Genomic DNA, 6,000 nt, shown 5'->3' with positions numbered 1-6,000 from the left:
CCCGGGAGTGCCCAGCGCAGCGCGGGGTGCGTGGGTGCCGGGTCACAGCTAAGGAGCGACTGCGGGGCTGAGGCTGCAGATGCGAGGGGGGCTGCGTGTACGCTCTCGCCGGAGTGCGGGACCCTCGTGCCTGCGGCCGTGCGCGCTTCTCCAGGACACACGTGTGTGCTGCTCACCGGCAGTGTGGGGGCGCGCTGCACACGTGTCCAAATGTGCGTGTGACTCCGGGCTGGTTGCTCGCAGGCTCTCGGGATCCCACACAGGTCCGACTTCAGTGTGTGTACGTGTGACTGTGTGTGTACAAGAGAGCGCACGCAGGCTTTCGAGCTCATTTGGCTACTGTAGGGTCCACGGTGAGATGCCCGTGCGGCCTCAGCCATTGGCATTTAGAACCCTCAGGCTGCGGGACGAGCGGAAGCTGGGAAGATTGCAGAGCCCCAGCCCCAGTCCCGCGGTGAGCGATCTGTAGGGGGAAACGCAGGGAGATCCGTGGCTGGGGTGCTGCTTGTCCTCACCACCACCACCGCCTTTGGCTCTAAGACCCTCTCTAGGAGCAGGTGTGGACCCGGGGAAGAAGGGTCGGCGCCTGGAGCTCTGTGTATTGCGGTGGCGCCTCCGCTTAGGATCTAGGATCCGGAGAACCCGCCCTGGGCTGCGCCTTCCTCACGGAGCCGCTGGCAGCTGGATGAAGGCCCCTCCCCGTGGTAGCTCCACTCCTGGGCCCAGGGAGTGGCTGGGCGGAGCAGACAGACCCGCCTGGGTGGGTCTGGAATCCAAGGCAGTGCTGGGAGGTTTCACTCCAGGCCTGGGCTGGGGCCAAGGGGAGGATGGGGTCCTGGGCAGGCGCTCCATCCAGGTGACCTGGTCCAGCGAGCTGTCAGAGGCAGGGAATGGAGAGCTCCAGGCACCGTCTGCACGCAGGCTGTGCACACACATGCAGGTCTCTCACGTTCAGTTCACACTTATCTTTTCTTTGCCACTCACAGCCCCTGCTTTCTGCCAGGCCTGTGAGCTGCTTAAGGACAGGCTCAGCTGAGCCTAGTTCACCTGTAAATCTGGCAGGCCCACCTGGCTTTGGTTCCAGCACCCCGTGCCCCCCGTAGAAGCACTCTCTTTTGTTTACACGTGAGCATCTAGATCCAACTCTTGCACCTGCTGCTCCTGCCGGGGTGGAGACAGCTGCTCTCTCCACGTTTGGTGTGTTTCCTCACTGTGTCCAGAATTGTTCCTTCCCGAGCAGGTCCAGGTGAGTGCAGGCGAGGTGTGCATAGCCACGGTGCTTCCTGACTGATGACTTCAAAGCAGGTTCATGGCGCTGACACTTCCCCAGAAAAGGAGACGGTTGGCAGCTTCGCCTTTACACCTGCCTCTGCCTCTCAACCTGGCGCGGGGCTCGGCAGACCCATTTATCTTTCCCATGGTGCCTGTTGCTGCTCTTTCTTACTTGTCCTCTTCCCTCCCCCGGGTCTGGGCTGACAATTCATCAGCAATGGAAGTACAATGTTTGCCCCAGGGTGACTCAGAATGTTCCCAGGGAGACACAAGGCCATTCCTTACTTTGACGTTTTCAGTTTGCCCACAGATTTTGAGAGATTTTTAATTCACAGATTCTCTTTCTGTATATATATCCCAGAAAATGAGTCTCTTATGTTTCCCAGTCTGGTCAGGGAGGAGGTGAGCAAAATACTACTTTGGAGAGCAGTGAGGAGACACTCTTAACCCATGAGCTCATCACAGAGTGGGCCCCTGTCATGTTGAATGTGGAAATGTGGACCATGTCACATGGTTGATAAGGTTCTGCATGAAAATGAGTGCAATGTTGAAGTTGAAAGGAGCCTTTGTGATTTTTTTTCTCCCGGGAAACCTTATAACTATGCATTGTTTGGGAACTTTCAATTTTATACCTACAAACACTGACAAGGATGGAAAAAGAAGAGGGAGCAGGATCCTTAAAACGTGTGTTAGTACCATTCTCTCGAATGTGTGTGATGCCTGTATTATGACTCCTGTGGATATCCAGAAATGACCAGGCTTTCAGGACAGGTTCCCAGAGGGTGGTGGGGAGGGGTTGGTGACAGGAAACGACTGGACAGGAGGCAGATGGAGGGCAGAGGTTACATGGTCGGTTGTGCCAATGACAAGTGACAGCTTCCTGTGGTGCTGGAGCCATCCCTGAGCTGGGATTTAGGGGATTTAAAAGGAAATTTAGGGATTTACCATATTTAGGGGTTTACCTACAACACTTGGGACTGGCCGAGTGCCGTGCTCTGAAGGCAGAGGATGGGAAAGGACAGATTAGACTCTTGGACTTGATGATTTGGGTGTTTACGTGTATTCCACAATCAGGTGTCCTGTAGTCAGTGGAGACTTTTGAGAAATTCAGTTTACTCTGCTGAGCTGAGGGGGGAATAAAGGATAATAATAATAGCTAAAAATTACCCAGCATCTATTACATGCCCAACACTACTCTAAGTGCTTTACATATATTTACTAACTTAATCCTCACACCCCTTTGAGGTAGGTAATATTAATTTCATTTTACAGATGGGGAGGTTATATGACTTGTTAAGGGTCAAGGGCAAAGCCTTGGCCTTACCTGAGATGTTCCAGGAACGACACTGGGAGGTAACGTCGGATACAGAAGTGAATCAAGACACTTCTGGTCCCTGTCATAGCAGACTTGTTTTCAAAGGACAATAGAATTTTTCGTATTAAACAGAGTCAGGGTTTGTTAGTCAGTTAATGGAAGAATTGGTTAAAGAAGGGAATGAAACATTACCTACATGCATTAAATATTTTATTTTACTATTATTCACTGATGTGTAGTAGTGCAGGAATTTAAAGCCAGCTAACGTGACTTCAGAGTCTGTGTTCTTAACCATATACTCTGCAGTCTCCTAAGAGGGCCAGTGAATCAAAGGGGGACCTGTGCTCATCTGGATGGGGGATTTGATATCAGAGTGAGATATCTCAGAGGTGGGCCCTGTGACGGCATCATAGCCTTCCAACTTGGAGACTTCCTAAATAAACTCAGGAAGCTCTGGGGTTTGTTTTGTTTCATGCGGAGAGGCAGAGGTTACGTTCACTTAAAAAGTGTTTGAGGAACAGCCAGGACATTTCCTGGCATTCACAGCGAGTAGGTATTGGATGGATGCGTGGATGAATGAATGAATACACATTGCAGACGCCCAGTGCACTGCTTAGTCATTAATGAAACATTTCCATTCGCAAATGAATATGTTTTGCTTTGGAGCCTTGCTCAGGCTCCTCTTTGCTTTGGAAGAAAAGTTGTCCTGGAAGCTGCAAATGTCACAAAATGTTCTGCAGGATGTTCCATAGGACTTGCAATTAGAAGAGACTTTGGAGCATCACCCTAGAGGTCTGTTCCAGTCATGACTGAAGAGTTTATTTTCCTCTTGAGGGTGGCAGTGATATTTCATTTTAATTTGTTTTCTGATTGAATGATTTAATTAGATGGTGTTTGGGAATCTCTTGGGAATGTAAATTGCAGTTTTGAGAAAATTTTTTTTTTTTTTTAGCCAAATAGATGGTAAACGGAAGGGTGGATAACTCCAGATTTACAAAATAGCATCCTGATGGGTTGGGAACACAAAATAACTGTTAGAACAGATTTGGTCTTAGGAGGAGAAAGATCGGATTACTTGAGGTGGTGAGGTGGAGAAAGTAGAGGGGTGCTGAAGTAGGCCTAAGTGTTGGAGAGCTTAGGAAATGTTAATGTTAATTCACTTCTTAATTTGGAAGTCCAAAAGAAACAAAAACAGCATTTCCCTTTTCTTGATTAGTATCTTTTTGAGTCTGAAAAAGAATGTGCCAATATGAAAGAAAATACTTAAAAATGTATAAAAGTGCCTCTAATTTATTTATTCTACCCTCAAGACAGCCATTTTGCTTTGTGAGCATTCCCTTCCAGCTTTGTCCTTCTGTCTCCATCTGTCTCTTAAAAGCAAAGGTGTAGTCGTGGTTTACATGTAATTTCCTATTCTGATTTTTTCAATTTGCTTTTTTGTTAGAAGCATTTTTTCATGTTTGCTACATGGTTTATTGATTCAGTCCTTCTCTACTGGAGACTTAAATGTGCCAGGAATGACACTGGGGAGGTAACTTTGGAAACAGAAGTGAACCAAGACACTTCTGGTCCCTGTCACAGCAGACTTGTTTTTAAAGGACAATAGAATTTCTCATATTAAACAGAGTCAGGGTTTGTTAGTCAGTTAATAGAACAATTGGTGAAAGAGGAGAATAAAACAAGATATTACCTACATGTACTAAATATTTTATTTTACTAATCTTCAAAAGGTACATTCATTTACCAGCCTTCTGATGTACGGCTGAGGCCTTGTCTTTGGCCAGCGTGTGCTTTCTGATCATCTTCCTTGCATAAATCACACCCATAATGTGCTGTTTACAATGTCTGAATTTTTATTGTTTTCCTTAAAATTCATTGAGAACCTAAAGATGCTTATAAAGCAATCTCAGTGTAGGAGCTTACATTTTTATGATTCTGACTGATCTTTTGCAGTCATTTTGCACTCTTGTAATTTGACTGCTATGTAAGTGACTAGCTTTATAAAGTCTTTCCAAAGCATTTAAATTAATTTTCTTAGAAATAGCAACTCTCATCTTTTTAGTAGTAGTATTCCATAGGCTCATATAACATGTAATTAAATTACATTGTTACAAGGACAAGTACCCAGAGTATAAACACATTTGGGAACAAACCCATTGGGCTGTTGGTAAGCATACAACTCAATTGCTAGGGGGAGATTGAGTGGGGGTAGGAGAAAAAGCTGACACAGAGGGACAAAGGCATCCTGCAGTTTGTTTCTTTGGGGGAATGAAAGCATGATGAGTCTGGAGAGATGATTCAGTGCAGGATTTTTAAAGAGAACTTTTACAGTATTTTTAATGACTGCATAATATTCCATCATTAATATAGCATCGTTGACTTAACTATTTCCCTATTTTTGAACTTTCCATGTTCTGTTACAAATAATGCAGAAATAAATATCTTCACCTCACTGTTTTCTTCATTTGAATTACTTATTTCCAGAAGTAGGATTACCATCGACTCAAAGATATGAACATTGTAATGAAAGATTGTTTTTCAAAAGAAAAGCCTTTGTACATGGCCACCAGCGATGTATTATTGTACCGGTTACATGGAGACTGGCCAGCACTGGGTGTTACCATTCAACATATCCCGGGAAAATATAATCCCTGTCAAATATCCTATTCTTTTGCTTTCCACTCCTTTGGTGACTATAGAACATAATATCCTCCCGCTGCACCCATGTGTGATTTCACCTGGCACTGGTGTCCTTTTGTCAGTTTTCCTCTTGAGCTATCAGTGTTTGTGATTTGTGTGTTAGATAGTTATATTCTACTTACACATATCATACATAAATAATACCTGTATTCTATATGACATATGTGATTTTTGCTTTACAGAGATGCCTTAGGGCAGTGGTCGGCAAACTCAGTCAACAGAGCCAAATATCAATAGTACGATTGAAATTCCTTTTGAGAGCCAAATTTTTTAAACTTAAACTATATAGGTAGGTACATTGTTATTAACTTAATTAGGGTACTCCTAAGGCTTAGGAAGAGCCACACTCAAGGGGCCAAAGAGCCGCATGTGGCTCGAGAGCCGCAGTTTGCCGACCACGGCCTTAGGGCAATGGTTTTCAAACTCTGTCCCCAGGAGCCCCAGGCTTCTAGAAGGTTTGATCTGGGCCCTAAGAAATGAAAGGGGCAAGTGAGGTCTCCTGGACCCCTCCCCCTCCTTCAACCAGTGCAGCTCCTCTGTCATCTGTCTTATGTTTGGTGTTCTGTAAAATATTTCATTTTTTAAAAAGCTCTGCTTTTTTAAAAAAAAATGTTGAAAATCACTGTTTTGGGAGAAAAGAGAGATCAGGCTGTTTCATTTTTGTGAGGGATGATAGTAGCAGAGAGAATTCAAGAAAGTAAACAAATCTAAAA

General features: G+C 45.2%; 1 protein-coding gene across 3 annotated transcripts in view; it reads left to right on the top strand.

The window, feature by feature from the left end:
- Window positions 1–6,000, top strand: part of GALNT18 (polypeptide N-acetylgalactosaminyltransferase 18) — a 301,670-nt gene that overhangs the window by 582 nt on the left and 295,088 nt on the right. The window lies entirely within an intron of this gene.

This window comes from Myotis brandtii, unplaced genomic scaffold, assembly GCF_000412655.1.
Source record: "Myotis brandtii unplaced genomic scaffold, ASM41265v1 scaffold422, whole genome shotgun sequence".
Taxonomy (NCBI): Eukaryota; Metazoa; Chordata; class Mammalia; order Chiroptera; family Vespertilionidae; genus Myotis; species Myotis brandtii.
Note: the sequence above shows the minus strand (reverse complement) of the source record. Positions and strands in the feature narration are given on the sequence as shown.